Raw genomic sequence first — 17,984 nt, forward strand, 5'->3', positions numbered from 1 at the left:
GTACAAAGACACTCCCGTGCATAAGGAAATGTTGTGTTTAACAGAAGTGAGTTAACATGATCCGTGACCTAATTTACCAGAACAAATACTCACCCAGCAAGGTCTGCTTTACTACAAGAGAGAAGTAGAGTGAAAGACGTGATCATTTCACGCTGTTGTGGAACAAAACGCTTTTTTCTTGGAATTCTAAATCAATTAGAAATTCAGAGCGACACATAAAGGCTTTGTCTGCTTAAAAGTGATGATTTTTAAAAACTGATAAAAATGTAGAAAACACGTTTCTCACGTAGAAATTTAAGATGGGGGTGGAGTATTACTAGGAGCGGCGCTGAACTCACCATGGTGCAATTCATTTACGTGACGGGCTGGTGGTTTAATGGATAACGCGTCTGATTTCGGTTTATTAGATTGTCGATTCGACTTCTACCGGGGTTGTGTGATTTAAATCAGGCTCCTCAGAAATAGATGTCCGTTATGTAAATGAACCGCACCTGAAAGCAAACGTTGGGTCTGGGTTCCTTTCTTTCCTACATGAAATAGCAAATCGTTACAAAAAAAAAACACCAACTAATGTCCAATGGCGTTAGTCATTTAAGTAAACATGAATATACTGTAAGGTCTTGGTACATGGGAGTGGATTTCAACCACAATTAAAAAAGGGCAAATTATAATTACAGGCTTCAGACACTTTTTCAAACAAAAGAGACCAAACACTCCCTAACTTTCAGGTTTGCTTGAACCTGTAACAAAAAAGGGGTCTGAAGCTTCCATTCTCTGATGTCACTGTCTCTAAAGCCGGGCGTGATGTTTCGCGGATATGCAATGTGCCTTTTCTCTTGTCGTGTTCATGATGATTCGCTGCATAAGCTCCTGATTGGGTGTTTTGTACTGCGCTGTTACTTCGTTCAGATTACCTATGTGGTGTACAGATAAAACCCGACTGCGTGGTGTAATTTCCGGGTTCGGCACCAGCAGCGCCTGCAAACTCCTCAGCTGACCTCGACGTGATTTGAACACGCAACCTTCTGATCTGGAGTCAGACGCGCTACCATTGCGCCACGAGGTCACTCGCCACAAGTGCTTTTAATTCCCCCAAAGAGAACAATCAGCATCCCTGAAAAAGATTTTTTTTCATTCTCTCCTGTGAGGAGCGCCGCTCTTCCAACGAGAGACTCTTCTTCCCAGACCACAGAATATTCTTTCCGCCCGGCTCTCTCACAGAGAGCAGACACACCGTCTCCACTGATGTGTTTACTACATCTATAGATCTGACCCCCTACAGCCCCGATATTCCTGGACAGGATATTTACCACCAGCCTCGTGAACGTCTCATCTTGACCTCTCCCAGGAGGAGCACAATTAACACAGAATCCTCTCTCCATTTAGCAAATAACAAAAAACACTGTTTACCTGTCAAGACAGAAAACCAGGCTGCTGCAGGTGAGGCTTAAACTCACAACCTCGGCATGAGTCCACTGAATATGTCATTTTACATGGCCTGAACCAGGAAAGAGATTGGAAGTCAAGAAGTTATGTTTTTTTTTTAATACTTGCCTACTCTTTTAATTTTTCGGTCAAATATTTTATTTGGGAGTACTTTCAATTGATGTTAATCCTAGTCCCGATGCACGATTCTGGGCCATGGTGCATCTTGAATAATGTTCTTATAGGCTTCAGTTTGGAAAAGTGCGCTCTTCAGAAGCTACCGAAACCGCTAATGGTTACATAACACAATGCAAAAGGAACGTTCGGGTTTGAAAAAGAATATTACTTGCTATGAATACAAACACTGTTACAGCAGGCGTGTTAGGGCTATTTTAGCTTAGATCATCAATTCATCTTACATTTCTTCTCCATCTATATCAACAGCGTCATCGCTAGTGAGCCCTAAAGGCAGGTCCTGGCAATACAATCTTCTTTAGAAAACATTTTTAAAACTATTTCCACTACCATACATAAAGTAAAAGATTCCGATTGTACGCAACTAATAAATTATCTTTTCCAGGGGCGTTGTAGCTAGATGCAAATTACAATCGAAAATATCAGTATCAGCTTTAATATTTTCTTTTGGATCCACAGGACGATCAGCATGAGCCATCAAAGAGCCTGTAGTGGCAAGAAGTTTAAAAGCACACAAGTGATCTGTCTTTGGTCAAAGGAATTGCTGGAGCAGTAGGACACAGAGCAATATCTAGCAGCTGTAGACGATGTTCGGGGAAGAGATAATTCTGTTTTCAGCACAGGGAGTGAGAATGAGTTCAGTCCGGCTCCCAGCAGAATCCATTCTGGTTTGGTTACTATCAGACTGTGCGTCTGAGGCTCTTTAAATCGCAACGTGAAAAAAAAAGAACAAAAAACATTTGCTCACATCTTGTGATTTCCACAAGAGGAAGAGAAGATATCACTTTAAAAAAAATCAGAACTGAAGATTTGGATCCGGGACCTCATACTTGTCAAATGATTAAAATAATAATTATGAAAATATCAGGTTGTGTTTCTGCAACATATTGTGCACAGTATGCCATTTATTTCTAAAAATACAGTAGATTGTACTTAATAAAAATGTACAATTCACCGCTGGTATAAACAGATGTGTGCTGTGTTTGCCTTTGTAAGCATTTGTTTAAAAAATAAGTTCACAATACGATAAAAAACACAGAAAGCACAAACGTAATAATATAATGATACAAAATCAATACCAAATCATAAAGCCAATTAAGTACCTATCCTTTGAAAACAGTGACATTTGTATCTACTTTTGAATTACAAATCAGACAGCATAGTCCCTTAATTCACAGATAAGACATTTGCCAAAACAAGACAACCAGATGTTAGCTGAATTCGGAACAACAGCCTCTGCTTCATCGTTTATTGAGCTTTTGATCAACGTCTGAGTGAAAAAGATTCGCTATTTTAACTATTTAATTAAAGTTCACAAAAGCACCTTTCTTCGAGCTGTAGTTGAAACAGCAACTTAAGGATTCCTAACTGTTTCTAATACAGTCAGCCGCGCTACCAACTGAGCTATCGAAGGGATTTAAAGTGCTCCTCTCTGGCACATATTGCCCAATGTAGTGAAATATTCCGGGTACTTAAATTCCAGTTCGACATCAAGTTTCCAACTCGTTTCCTTGGTCTTGTTTACCTTGAATTTAAGCCACAAACCAGGATTCTACTGTATAATCTTCCGGGGATGTTACAAAATGTTTGATGGGGCATCAATCATTACAGGCGGAAATTCACTCCTTTTTTTTTCTCGACGCATCATATTAAACATTTCATTTGGATCGAGAAGAGGATCACCATGAGAGACAGAACAAACTGTTTGATTCCGTCTTTATTGGGAGCTGTATCACAGCTAATGCATGTAAAGCCTTCAGTATGCGATAGTGAGAGCTCAGTTATGCCAGGGAGTGGGAGTAAAGAGAACTGAACTGAAATTTATTAAATTCATATTTAAATAGAGTGTAAATCATCAAAGTGTTCTGTCACTTAAAACTTATTACAACACTACCAGGAGTGGGGATTGAACCCACGTGGACATTTGTCCATTGGATCTTAAGTCCAACGCCTTAACCACTCGGCCATCCTGGTCTACAGCAATATGCTTTTCAGTTGTTTAACATTTAAATATGATTCAGTAATTAAAAAAAAATTAAACCACGAAACCTCTTAGAGTTGCGAGAATACTTCCTTTGTGTATAAAATACATTGTGAATGCTTTCTCAGCCTTTACTTTTTCGTTTTTATGACATTTTTTTGACCGAGCACGAATATTCTTTTGTCCATATCTTCACAATGGAAGCACAGAACGCCGTCAAACCAAATGCATTTTAAAGACCAAGACTTGTGGATATTTCCACAGCCGCTACATCAAACTATCAGTGGGCTAATTATCTTTTTTTAAACCTCCGGTTTTTCATCGATGCGTAATTACGCACTTACTGGAACCTGGAGGACCACTGTGTACAGACGTTCACAACGTGAGAAATACTGTTCAATACAGCTTTGTGCGAATAACCCGTATATGACCATAGGAAGCAGAACAGCGCAGTCTCCAATTACCCAGACTGTAAGCACAGGAATAAAGCTTTGTTTGATTTCTGAAACCCTTCCTTTACGCCCTGTTTTCATTCAGGTAAGGGTCAACTATATTGACAATACTACTGACAGCAGGAAGATTAAAATATTCTTTACTCAGCAGCTCATTAAAAACAGCTCCCATGATGTTCAAACCGATTTTTTACACAGAACACTGACACAGCTTTGCGTTCTGAATCTCTTTTTCTCATGCTTTTATTTAATATGGCACAATGCACTGGGATAGGGGTATTCTGTTCACAAACCAATAGCATTTAAATCACAGCACCCAGAATGCTGCAAGTAAGTGTTTTGCACACTAAGCAGGTCTTCTAACTTTTCCCAGCTTTGTTTTGGGTTGTGGAACCTTTATATTTTATGAATTTCTGAAGATAACACTACAGGTAATACACTGGAACAGGTGGGTCTTCTTCATGGCTCAATAGTGTAGTGGTTTGATGGGTTTACTTAGACAATTATTAATTGTAACAGTAATCACGAGGTTGTTCGTTGTAGCTTTTAGAAAATCAATCGTCAGAACAACTAACAATGCACACACACGGGTTCAATACACGAGATACATGTATTAATATAAATTGTGCACCAAAGATATACTAGTCTGCCTGGATACGAGCAGCAGACCTTACTGTGAGGGTTATCAATATACAAGGTACTTAATCTCGAAGAGATGCAAACACAAAGAGATACACAACAGAGAATATATTTCAATATATATCGTTCGGTTACCAAATCGCTAACCAGTGTTATTACCCACTGTTACTCTAAACTCGGAAGTAAATACATTACTCATGAATTAAATTGATAACAACTTGTGTTGAGGTACAATTGAATTCTCGAGAAGCAATGTAGAACATGGGGTTTACTTTTCCACTGTGTATGGATTTGGAATCTCCCGGCACGAACACCAAACCAGCTGACAGGCTCTGTTGCAGCCTCTGTTGCAGCGGTTGTCCAATGGGCGTTGTGTCGGCGTTCTCTGGCTACCGGCCAACCAGTCAAGGTGCAGCTCGGAGTAGGACGGGCGGAGAAATCTGACTGCGGCGCGCAGGGCAGTCGTTGCTCCGAGGGGATCTACCAGCAGTCCGGCTGGCTAGTAGAAAGTCTCTATGCACAGAGTATGACCGCGAGTCCTCACAAGTCACTCTTTTGCCTGGGAAGAAACTGGTTAGTTCCCGGTCCAGCGCTGCTTCTGAATAAGCTATTCAGGTTGTCGACGAGGGTCCAACTGTAGGCTGCCGTTGATCAAGCGGAGCATTCACGTTGGTAGAATTCTGAGTACGTACGGGATCCTCGGCCTTGCGCTTAGAACAAAGTCCAAGTCCTTTTGCAGACAACAGCAGTTGTCACGTGATTGTCTCTGAGGATGCACGAAAATGGCCAAGGAGAGCCCCGATCTGAGCTTGCGCACCCTTTTTGACCAAGACCCAGGTGTGTGCTGATTGGTTGAGAGTTCGGTGGGCATTGGAGACCCACATGGTATTACCACGCCCTGCCAGTCCCTGATTGGTTGGTCAAGATGAGATATAAGTCACTTACTCTTGATACTTAGGAATGCAGTCCAGATGTCCATTCGGCACTCTCTAGACTGATAGGCGCCAATGGATGACCATTGATCATGATAGCCAGGCTTAGCTAAGTGCATCCCCGTCTGGGAGCTTGTTCCTTATCAAAAGAAAACATCTTAAATCAGCCTGCATGAATACTTTCTCTGTGGCTGCACCACAGAGATGGAGGGTGAGATGGGGCCTCCTTTAGGACAGCATACCAACGCTTAATTCTGTCTTATTAACAAGCATTGCCCCTGCAATAGCAATTCAAATACAACAGCCACACTGCTTAAACCATATGTTTTACACACCAGACAGGCCCCCTAACCTCATACAACCTTGCTGTGGCTGTGACCCCTTTCTTTATTTTTTTATGATTTTCTGAAGGTAACACTTCAGGTAATACATTGGGATAGGTGGGTCTTCTTCATGGCTCAATAGCAATTCAAATACAACAGCCACACTGCTGAAACCATATGTTTTACACACCAGACAGGCCCCCTAACCTTATACAACCTTGCTGTGGCTGTGGCCCCTTTATTTATTTTGTAATGATTTTTTCAATATGGCACCATTAGACAGCCGGTACATGGGAATAGGGGGGTGGTATTCACGAGTCAATAGCTCTTCAAGCACAACAGCCACAGTGCTGCAACCAGGTGTTTTACACACCAGACAGGCCCCCTAACCTTATACAATCTTGCTGTGGCTGTGTCCCTTTTCTTTATTTTTTATGATGTTTTCAATATGGCACCATTAGACAGGCGGTACATGGTGATAGGAGGGTGCTATTCACGAGTCAATAGCTCTTCAAGCACAACAACCACAGTGCAGCAACCAGGTGTTTTACATCAGACATTCCACCTAACCTTATACAACCTCGCTTTGAGTTGTGGAACATTTCTTTATTTTTTAATGATTTTTTTACTGTAATCAAGTGTTGTGCTCATTAATAATAATAATAATAATTGCTTACACTTATATAGTGCTTTTCTGGACACTCCACTCAAAGCGCTTTACAGGTAATGGGGACTCCCCTCCACCACCACCAATGTGCAGCATCCACCTGGATGATGCGACGGCAGCCATAGTGCACCAGAACACTCACCACTATCAGTGAGGAGGAGAGAAGAGAAATGTAGCCAATTCAAAGAGGGGGATTATTAGGAGGCCATGATTGGTAAGGGCCAATGGGGAAATTTGGCCAGGACGCCGGGGTTACACCCCTACTCTTTTCAAGAAACGTAATGGGATTTGTAATGACCACAGAGAGTCAGGACCTCAGTTTTACATCTCATTCGAAGGAAGGCGCCTGTTTACAGTATAGTGTCCCCGTCACTATACTGGGGCATTAGGACCCACATGGACCGCAGGGTGAGCGCCCCCTGCTGGCCCCACTAGCACCTCTTCCCTCAGGAACCTTAGTTTTTCCCAGGAGGTCTACTATCCAGGTACTGACCAGGCTCACACCTGCTTAGCTTCAGTGGGTTGCCAGTTGTGAGTTGCAGGGTGATATGGCTGCTGGCCATAATCAGCAGCCTTCAGTACTGAAGCAGGTGTGAGCCTGGTCAGTACCTGGATGGGAGACCTCCTGGGAAAAACTAAGGTTGCTGCTGGAAGAGGTGCTAGTGGGGCCAGCACCACCATTAGGCAGGCCTCCTGACCTTTCAAAGTCATGCTTTGTTGTGTGAAACTTTAATTTTTTGAACATGGCAACTTCCACCGAGATGGGTGGGGGGTGTCGGGGTGCTCTTCAATAGCTTTTTCATCTATACACACAAACGGATGTAACCAAGACACTCAGAACCTGTCACGCAGGGGCTGACTGCTGAGGATAGGGATCCAATGCGGTGCCCTTGGTAGGGTTGGCACGAGACGCAGGCGTAGTCGGAGTAAACAGGCAGGGGTCCGAGTCCGGGAAGGCGTATGTCGAAGAAAACTCAGTCTTCACTCAGGTTGGGAGATTGTCAACAGAGATCTTTAATACAATCAGCTGAAGGGGAGCATATCACAGAGAAAGGGTTTCCCCTAGCACTCAAGACATGCTCACTGGACTGAAGTTATACTTTCCTTTTTTATACATTAAAAGTAGGCAATACTTTAACATATCAAAGGAACATACAGGGAAAGGGGCAGTGTCAGAAGTCAAACAAACAGGACAGGGGGGTGCCATTTGGCATCCTACAATCTGTTTCAATTTTCTCTGGTTGAATGGGTGTGAGGAATCACAGGCTTTAGTTTGCACCTAAGACAGTGGTCTTAGGTGCGAACAGAAAACCTTTCCCACGCATAGTCAGTGTCCTGACCTTTTGACTCGGTCTTCCACATGTAGCACAGGCGTAGGCACAGAATCGACAGGCGAAAGTGTAGTCGAGGGACTGGCAGGGGTCGGAGTCCGGGAAGGTGTAGAAGTTGCGTCGGTGTGGATTCAGAAGGCAGAGGCGTAAACGAAGAGACAGGCTGGGGTCAGGATACGATAAAGCGTAAAACAGGCGAAGGTACAAAATCGAGTGGCTAAAGCGGTAGTCGGAAAAGCGGGGTCGAGGTCCAGGGGAGAAGTCGTAGTAAGGCAAAGGTGTAGTTAGTACGTAAGCTCTGGGAGAGAATCTCAATCGTGAGCAATGACCGGGGGGCAGATGAGGGTTTAAGCAGAGGACTGATTGACACGTGCACGTTTGGTACGGGGAGAGCTCGTAAGAATGCGGGAGCGCTTGCCTGCGTGAGGGAGATTCGTGGCAAAACCAACAGAATCAACCTGAACTCACAGAAAAACAAGAATGCCCCCGAGACACCTGCACCCCCCCCGGACCACTCTGGTATCAACACCCCCAAACCCATCCATACCAGCTAACAAGACTCAGAATCGGTGCAACCCTCCAACCTGGATCAAGAGCAGGATGGGACAAGAACCTGCACCACAGGCCCAATGGGCTCAGAGCTGGGGGACATACAGATGCAGCCATTCAAAATGCGTGGGCGATACCGCATTATTTTCCGGTACGCTGTACGCAGTCTACCGCAAGTTACCATTAAATACCGCGAGTTACTGGTAAATACCGCTAGTTACCGTAAATTCTCCTATAATATGACAAGCAAAATAATAGTATCGGGAATTTCAGCAAGGTGGAGCTAATAAACTCAACCTCTCATGTTTGAGCTGTGGCCATCAAAGTCTTTAACGAAGGTATTACTAAAAGTATTAATAATGAATGACCTTGGACAAGCTGTAAGTATAAACTCAAAGTATTGCCCTGGTCAACATTCTTTTTTTCAAAAGTAACACCACAGCATTTCGCAATCACGCATTTGTTTCCAATCATGCAAAGTACAGTAATTTTTGAGAATCGATTCACCATGCCTTTCACATGCTCATAAAAGAGATTGATTTAGGAACATAAACATATTACTGTATGAAAACTGTACTGTATACAGTATGTATATGTATATTTAATGTCTTAACTGTGCCCGTTTAAGTATTGAATATTCATATCTAATTTTACCACTGAAGGGAAATCTTAGTAGCTGAGCATAAAAAGAATAGGAGCATACTGCAACGCGTGTGAAGGCCATAAACGATATTAATTTTGGAACATAAACATACAGAATATGGCTGGTCTCGGTACTTTAAAGAAAACATACACGAAAGATGGTTTCATTATGACCAGAATCGGTCTTGAGATATTTTTAACTTGATTTACAGTATTTGAGAGGTATGTCTTAACACCGATTCTACAGTACGTAAATACTGCTCACGTATGTTTCTAGGTTTATATTATGCATTTCATACGGTCAAATTACTTTTGAGAAACTAATAAGAAGCGCGAAACGGTATGCCCAGGGCGTTTTAGTTTATTTTTACTGGAACTCTGCTTTAACAATGTCGCCGTGGATTGATTAGAGATATCAAGTACATACAAGTAATTTTTTAAATGTTGTAGTTCGTCTTGTAAAAATGTTACGAGTACATCATCTATCAACAATTACACAGGTTCTGTTTCCATATTGCGGATTTTGGTTACGTAATATGATTTTCTAAATTTCACGTTGTGAATATATGATTTGGGCAAACAGAGCCGCAAAGAAGTACATTATGGGTTGTTGTTTTTTTTTTTGCAGTTTTATCTAGAACAAGCGATGCTTAAACCTTTGTCTGATTCTTGTGAAACTATCCACACGACAGTTACAGTACCTAGGAGTTGACTTCAGTGATGTCACTGATGGGATGTTTCTAAAAATCCTTCCTCTGTAAAACGTCTTCTCTAGTTGTCCTGCATATGTATTCGGTAATGAAGCTGTGTGTTCTGTCATGGAAATATAACTATCAAGGAAGCCACAAAAGAGAGTTCTCACCTGAGTAAGGTCTTTATTTCAATATTGCAATATTGGGAGCCCTGTGGAGACATCACTCCTGCTCTTTGCTCAGTTCGTTTGTGACCTTTTTACAGTGGGAAGCATGAATTCAGGACACCTGGCACCCCCTCCACCTGAGCGAACACCACTTCTTTTTCCTGTCTTTCACCAGAATCCAGTCTCCTTATTCATGCATTAGTTCCTACAGCACAGGTAAATCCCTGTGGGCTGGAGCCCAGCATTTTTCTTAGGGTTTTTTTTTTACAAGATTGGTCAACAGCTGGGTCACCTAAACATCTGTCTATCACCCTAATAGAGAATGGCCTAAAACTGTGATTATAGCGAGGAGCATACAGTTATTTCCATTCTAATACATCTGAGTTACACTCAGACTGAAAGCAGGGCTATTTACCCATGCCAATAAACCTAAATAATCACCTCTATCAAAGGGGATTACTCCCATGAGCATCTTTTATAGCATTACAATCCCAACATGAGCTCTGGTTATTATTTGTGGCTGACTGATAAAGTATTGATTCCATATCCCCATTTTATGTAAAGTAAAGCTCCTTACACTTAACAGGTACACTGTCGCCCCTCCTCAGGAAGCTCAACAAACACAGAAACAGTGACAATATAATAATTAATGTTCACTCAGTCTCTGGTGCAGTGGTTCGGTGTCGGCGCAATGCGTAGATCCAGCGATCTCATCCTGTCACTCAGATGGCAGAGTCGGTAGTCAGTTGCACTTGATATGGTCCTTCCCAGCAGGGTTGCAACATCTGGCAGGGTATATCTTCCTCACCACACCCACTCGCCAGGTATCAGGTCGTGTCTTCCCTCTACTGGAGGTCTCCAAGTGTCCAGCACCTGTTCACCAGCCCCGTGCACCACTTCAATTAACAACCTACAATACTACAATAGAGAATTAGCAAATTCAACAATCCATTAGCCAAATTCATCCCTCCAGGAAGTTTCGTTGATTGGCCTGTGATGATATCAAACAGGCTCTATTACACAGTTCTGTTTGATCCAGCCCGCATCCCATGGCGCTCCTTCAGTCTGATGTCTAGTCGATCTTTTAGAGTTCTGTTCCTTCATTCCACTGTTCCAGCAGACTGAGGGTGATCTCAGTCCATCTCACCCCGAATAATCCAGCCACAGCCTGTCCCTTGATCATAATACAAGCGGTAGGTCAGTGCCCACCGAGGGCTTATCTCCATCATCAAGTGTTTGGTAGACACAGAGGCAGTGACAGCAACCCACTGGGAAAACAGATTATAAGAGCCAAGGTTTCCCTTTACAAATGTAAATTGTAAACATTTGCTACTGCATGAAAGGTTTCTCAGGAGCAGGCCGTTTGAGCTGTAGCACCTGCACCTGAACTGTAGTTGAGTTCCTTTGATAAGCATCACATTGAGATACCACATAAGTGGCTACTGCTTCAAACACGGTCCCCACCCAGGTTTGGGTAACCAGCACACCATTTGACTCGCACCCAGGTGTCCAACTGAGTGCATTTGTCGAGCTACAAAGGGCATTAGGCTGTGAGGGCATGCAGGGCGTCCAGTGTGCTGGCAGCACCACACACTTTTCTAACCATGTCCTTTTCTCTGCTTTAGAGGCCTCAGCCTGAATATCCTGTAGCTGTCCCCTTTTCACCAACAGAGGTCTCACAGGGGTCTCAGACTCCTGTTCTACCAGGACTGCGCACCTGACAGCTACATCTGCAAAGTTGTTCTCTCGAGTTACTGGAAACATTTCTTTATTATGTGATTTACACTTTACCACAGCTACTTCAGTCAGCAGCTGCAAAGCTTCTAACAGTTCAGAGACAAACCCAGCATTCTTAACTGGAGTCCCTGCCATGTTGGGGAAATCCCTATTCCTTCACTGCCATCCAAAATTGTGGCATACACCAAATGTATATATACAGTCTTTATAAATTGCTACAGTTTTCCATTTAGCATATTTACAAGTTTCAATTAAATCTTTTCATTCGGTCTGCTAGTTCTACACCAGATTATTCACAGTTTATACAGCCAGGCAGGTAGCCTGCACAACACATAAACACGGCCCCTTGGCCACCGCATCAAGGGGTCCTGAATAATAATAACCCACTAGACGATGCCTATCTCCATGCTCCTGCACCAGCACAACGGCTCACAACCCATTTCTTTCACTTACATACAGATTACATACAGATGATCTGTCTGAGGGAATCCAGTCCAGGGCCAGTGCCTGCAAGAAAGCTTGTTTCAAAACATCAAAAACGGTTTCTGCTGCAGGGGTCAAGGCAATTTTGTCTTTAGACTGCACTACCCCCCTTAAACCAATACGTCACTAGACAAGCTCGTTCTGAGAAGGCATTCACCCTGGCTTTATCATGTAGTTGGTTTTATACTCCTTTTTTTTCCTCTCAAGATCCAATACTTGGAGTAGCCCGGCCTTATGGATTCCCTCATTAGGTAAAACAATCACAATATCACATAACTCTATTGAGTTAGTTTACATAAATGCTATTTCATGCAGTAATTCCTTATAAAATGCTGCAGTCTGGGCCTAAAATAGGTCTGGGGTGTCCCCCACCCACATCAGTAGTTGAAACTGTACATATTTTCCCAAGCAGACTGTGACAGCTTATATTTGCTTTAAACACAACCCTTGCACCCCTTCTCCTGTAGCCTCCTGTTACCCGTTAGAAAACTTTATATCACATCTTTATGCTGTTTTAGTCTAAAAACAGGACAGCTGTGCTCCTGTGTCCCCCAGTTACTGCACACTGTAAGATTATTTCAATCCTGAGATAAATTTAGGAAGGCTACAGAGGTGTTTACTAGATTAAAACTGTTAGTTCACACACGGCTCTCGTTTCAGCTTCTGACATGGTCTTTAATTGTGAAATCAAGCCTCTTTCTTCCAATTTCTCCAAAAAACACATTTTTTTTTAGTAACTGCACACCAGCTTATTAGTAGTTTTGTCTTTGGGGTTTTATATCTCGGTATAACATGAAAGTCGCACAATAATTTCGACAAACTGGCGGCTCCCTTTTCTCCTCCTTGGGAGTCTTTTTACCTCCCATTTGCAGCGCTCGCACTTCTGCATGCATGCTTCGCGAGTTATTAAATCAAATCTGTCTCCGCTGTCCGTAATATCAGGAAAGCATAGTTGTACATTCTTGGCAACATCAGGTTTTAACCCACTCAAGTAAATTTGTTTTATTACTGTGGAAGTATCTTCATTCACTTCCTTCTCATCGGCTAACCCCGAGTATACTATCCATAAAGCTATAAACCTTTCTGTAAAATCTGAAACATCCTCACTTCCTTCTGCTGACATGCTGTTACTTTTCTCTAATCAGTTTTCGGTGGGTAATGCTCTTTCAAAAATCTCCACACTAATTCCCACCCTTCTCCTAGATTCTCTCTTAAGGCGTTCTATTTCTTCTTTTGCTGTTTCTTTTTCTGCATATATATCTTCGTTTCGTTCAGCCATTGCTTTTAGCTTTTCCATCAGAGATTTTTGCGTCTCATCTATGATATTCTGTTGAATTCTCAAATATTCCTCTAAATATTGTTTATTTTTATCCAAATGTTCATACACTTTTCTACATTCCTGTTCAGCCTAAATTCCGTCTGACATATTTCTTTTAAGTTTCACTTTGGATTAATCAAACTTTTTTTTTCTTCACACCAAACCATTTTCACGTCTCCCACGCGCCCCGCTGAATCCCCCAGTCGAGACAAACTGACGAACTATCACAATTCGGGAACACGGACCAGGTTCCAAATCCTGGCTTTAAACACACAGTTGAATCGAGTTACCATTTTCGGCTCTTCTGCGAGTACAGTTCTAGTTACTACCTTCAGCCATACTGCAGTCGTGTACCAGGATGCAACACCTGGATTTTTTCACACGGGCAGGGCGAGATGCTATTCCTTCAGCAATCCCTCCTTTTCTACCCCACCTTCACAAAACAGGCATCTAAGACACATACACCATTAACTCATTTTTCTGTTGTACTCGCTTCAGCTTCAGGAAAACCCTGAACCCACCACAGCAACATGGAGAGGACAAGGGACTTTTTAGAAAAGAGGAGTCCTTACCTCTTTTAAGAAGCGGCCGCCTAACTTTTCCTCTCCATGTCCGTGTGGTTTAATTTAGATGGATACTTCTTCATCATTTGGGTCACGTATCCGCCAATCTGCCTCCTCCTTTTTAGAGGACGTTGTAAACCTTTAGGAACAATATGATCTAGCAACAAGGTTATGTCACTGTAATTAGGCTTAAGACAATCAAGAACAAGGCGCTTGCCTTTCTTCTAAATTCTTTACGATCATCAGGCAATTTAGGAAAAGACTTAACTAATGCAAATAATTCACCAGGAGACCAATGTCAATGTACTGTACATATGCTGGAGTTCCTTCTGGACCTGGAAAAGTGCACATTGGCATTTCACAAACAAGTGGCTCCGGACCGCTTTCTAATTTAGGTGGAGACTTTTTCTTTTGAGTACACATGGCCATGACTTTAGCTGCAGCTTGCTGTTCTTTAGTTTCAAGACTAGTCTTTTTTTAAGCTTCCCATTATTTCTGTGATTCCTCTTTCCATTAAATAAGTTTTCCAATTCACTTTCTTTCCTTTCTTCTCCTTCTCTTCTAAGTTTCCCCTTCTTCAGGAAACTTCTTTTTCCTAATTCAACTTTCCTCTGTCCATTCTGATTCACTTCATAGTTCCTTCATAGTTATGGGCCCCTAATTATCATATATAAATTATGTGCAAGTTCCCTTACACCTATTACCCTAGCTTTACAGTTCATGAACATAAAACATTTTTTTTACTCTAACCCAGGCTATAATTGTTTCTCTGAATTTGTCGTACATGTACTTTTGCTGGACTGCTCGGTCCCATTTTCGTCTTTGAATTTTAATTTCCCATTTTTACCGATCGGTGCCTTACTTAGAACCTTATCACATTAACTACTCCGCAGAGCAAAAACCACACGTCTGTGTTAAGATAAGTTCTTTATATGAGTCCCAGACTCATCAAACCCGCGTGAGAACACCCCTGTGGCTCGCTTCTCAAACTATTTATTTTTAAGGATCACTTACTGGCGTCAGACAGCTGCCAATTCTCCAGACGCGTCTCTGGAAGGATAAACAGTTTATCCTCCGAGGTTCGTCCAATTTTGCTAAAATTGTCCGGGTCCGGATGGAGTTTCAGCAGCCGTTCGCGTTTAGGTTTGTGATCCCGTACGAGCCCCCAAACTGTCATGGAAATATAACTGTCAAGGAAGCCACAAGAGAGAGTTCTCACCTGAGTAAGGTCTTTATTTCAATATTGCAATATTGGGAGCCCTGCTGCCACTTCGCCAAGTGCATCAGAGACTCAATTTGTTACAAGCAGTACAGGGTTTTTATAAGACGTTGCGCTGTAAAAAAGTTCAGCACTTGGTCCCTTCTAAAACTTCCCCTTTCTCTAAGAGAAAACAGATTACATCATAGAGCGAGAGAAGAAAAACTAGATTTGTTATTCAAAGCTTATCAGTTACTTTCAGCTAATTCTAATGACCCAGACAGCATATATTGTTTTGGTACATTGTCTTCTAAACTAACCTAAACAGTGTACTTTGTTGACGAACTGTTTTCTAAAATTCTGCACGCACTGTAGCACAGCAGTTACATCCTTGAAATATATTATCTAAAAGCACCAATATATTTTTTCAAAGCTCTCTACATTTTTAAGAATCAATTTACTTATTAGATTTCCACTTCACCGGCATCATGCAAGCAAACTACATAAATATGAGAAAACACGCAAGAGAGTTGTCACTCAGAGTGTCGAAGGGTCGATGTATACTGGGGCTCAGTTGAAATGCAACGTCAGGACTTTTCCGAATTATGTCACACGAAGAGAGCACAGCCCTTTCCGCCCTGCCGCGTGTGTCTCGGTAACTCGCTGTGATCGTATAGTGGTCAGTACTTTGCGTTGTGGCCGCAACAACCCCGGTTCGAATCCGGGTTACGGCAGAATAGGGGTGTCTGCTTTTACTACTCGCACGAATGAAGGCAAAAAAAAGCCAATCGATGTGAACGAACGGCGCTTTACAGAGGAGTACTGCCTGACTGGATCGTTGATGAACGACAGAGGCCACTCCGACCTCTTCTCGGTTTTCTTCAATGACTTACTAAGCATCTTCTTCACATTCGCCCATGCAGGGGAAGCCAGTTACACCAAAGCAAACGCAGGAAAGTGCATTTCAAGCAGAGACCAGGAGGGACTTGTTTACACCGAGAGTGGGCGGAGAATGGAACAATGCGCCCAGCCCTGTTGCTGGAGCCGATTCTTGATGAGCTCTTGGGCTCACTAAGAGGCCCCCGCTGGATGCTAATCTTTCTGTTGTTCTTGCAGGTCCTGCGCTGCTTTTGAGCCGACAGAGCTCGTCCTGGTCTGTCGGCACAGCCCAATTGCAAATGATCGGCTCCGTGTACAGAAGGAACGTGCGTTTGGTACAAGAGTGCACGAAGGCACCGGAAATACATTGGGAACAAATGACCGGTCGCTCAAGACCTCTGTGAAGTACAGGAGCGTGCAAAACGAGGCTGTTTCCGCCCGGTCTCGAACCGGGGACCTTTCGCGTGTTAGGCGAACGTGATAGCCGCTACACTACGGAAACCTGCGGGGACCGCTGCTGGTGTCTCGCTTGCGTTTCGGGCTGAGAAAGGGACGCGTCACTTTAGGAAGGGGGCGCTGGAGAGAGGAACAAAGGGCGCGATGAAACAAAATGCCGAAACCCGGGAACGAACCAGGGACCTTTAGATCTTCAGTCTAACGCTCTCCCAACTGAGCTATTTCGGCGGTGCGCAAAGCCCACAGCCACCTGCTCCAGCCTTCCTGTGTTGTGGCATGAGCGCACCAAGAGTAGCGGGAGAGTGTTGCAGGAACGTCACTCAGAAGGAAAGCCACCCAGCTGCGCCCTCTGAGCTCTGTCCAGCGCATCTTCCTCGCATGGACTCCTGCCTGCGACGAGCAGGAAACAATTAGCAAGAACAGAACGACACCCCATGGGTGTCTCATGACCGCACCTTAGGTTGTGACACGTGCAGGTGTGAGGGGTTGCCGGGCTACTTTGGAGCAGAGCTTGGGCGGAGGGGGGGCGGGAAAGCAGACAAAGAGGTGACACCTCAAGGTCTGCACGATCACAGCTCTCCGCCGCCCCAGGCTTCCGCTCGATAAGCTACTGGACACACCCGCCCCTCCTCACACAGACCGTGGAAAAGCCCCCGAGTGGGAGGGCTCTCTCTTCCTCCCAGGAGCTCTTGGACACGACGCACAGACAGGGCGCGGGGAGCCGCCGCCTGCAAACACGGCTCCAGGCAGGACTCCACTCCGCAGGAGCTGCAGAGCAGAGGAGATGAGGGCAGCTTAGCTCCTGTGCAGAGACCTGAGCTGTTGTTGCTGCAGACGCTGTCTTTTCTGTTCTCGGGGTAGGACATCAGGAAGCACATTGAAGCGCTGCGACATGCACTGTACAGATCCCGCCACTACTGGGCCCGATTTCCCCGGATCGAAACCGGGCGGAAACAGGCCCATTTTGTTTGTTGCCACCCACACTGTTTGGGGGTTCGCCTAGCGCTGTGATCGAACAGACCCACTCACCTCTTAGTGTGGCGGGATCTGCACAGTGGATGTCGCAGCGCGTCCTGCTTTCACTTCAATGCGCGTCCTGATGTACCCTGGTCTCCCGCGTGACAGGTGGGGATACTTGCCACTATACTAACGAGGAAGACATCGCTCTCTGCTTAGTGTGTAAAACACTTACTTGCAGCATTGTGGGTGCTGTGGTTTAAATGCTATTGGTTTGTGAACAGAATACCCCTATCCCAGTGCATTGTGCCACATTAAATAAAAGCACGAGAAAAAGAGATTCAGAACGCAAAGCTGTGTCAGTGTTCTGTGTAAAAAATGGGTTTGAACATCATGGG

The 17,984-nt window shown here is 43.8% G+C and overlaps 4 non-coding genes across 4 annotated transcripts; all 4 read right to left on the reverse strand.

Moving 5' to 3' along the window:
• Nucleotides 1–994: 994 nt before the first annotated feature.
• Nucleotides 995–1,066, reverse strand: trnaw-cca (transfer RNA tryptophan (anticodon CCA)). The gene has a single exon. It is a non-coding gene; the product is annotated as a tRNA-Trp (tRNA).
• Nucleotides 1,067–3,511: 2,445 nt separating this feature from the next.
• Nucleotides 3,512–3,594, reverse strand: trnal-uaa (transfer RNA leucine (anticodon UAA)). Its single transcript has one exon. It is a non-coding gene; the product is annotated as a tRNA-Leu (tRNA).
• Nucleotides 3,595–16,602: 13,008 nt separating this feature from the next.
• trnav-aac (transfer RNA valine (anticodon AAC)) lies at nt 16,603–16,675 on the reverse strand. Its single transcript has one exon. It is a non-coding gene; the product is annotated as a tRNA-Val (tRNA).
• A 109-nt stretch (nt 16,676–16,784) lies between these two features.
• Nucleotides 16,785–16,857, reverse strand: trnaf-gaa (transfer RNA phenylalanine (anticodon GAA)). Its single transcript has one exon. It is a non-coding gene; the product is annotated as a tRNA-Phe (tRNA).
• Nucleotides 16,858–17,984: the final 1,127 nt, after the last annotated feature.

The sequence above is a fragment of the Lepisosteus platostomus genome, chromosome 5 (genome assembly GCF_059453375.1).
Source record: "Lepisosteus platostomus isolate fLepPlt1 chromosome 5, fLepPlt1.hap1, whole genome shotgun sequence".
NCBI classification, from domain to species: domain Eukaryota; kingdom Metazoa; phylum Chordata; class Actinopteri; order Semionotiformes; family Lepisosteidae; genus Lepisosteus; species Lepisosteus platostomus.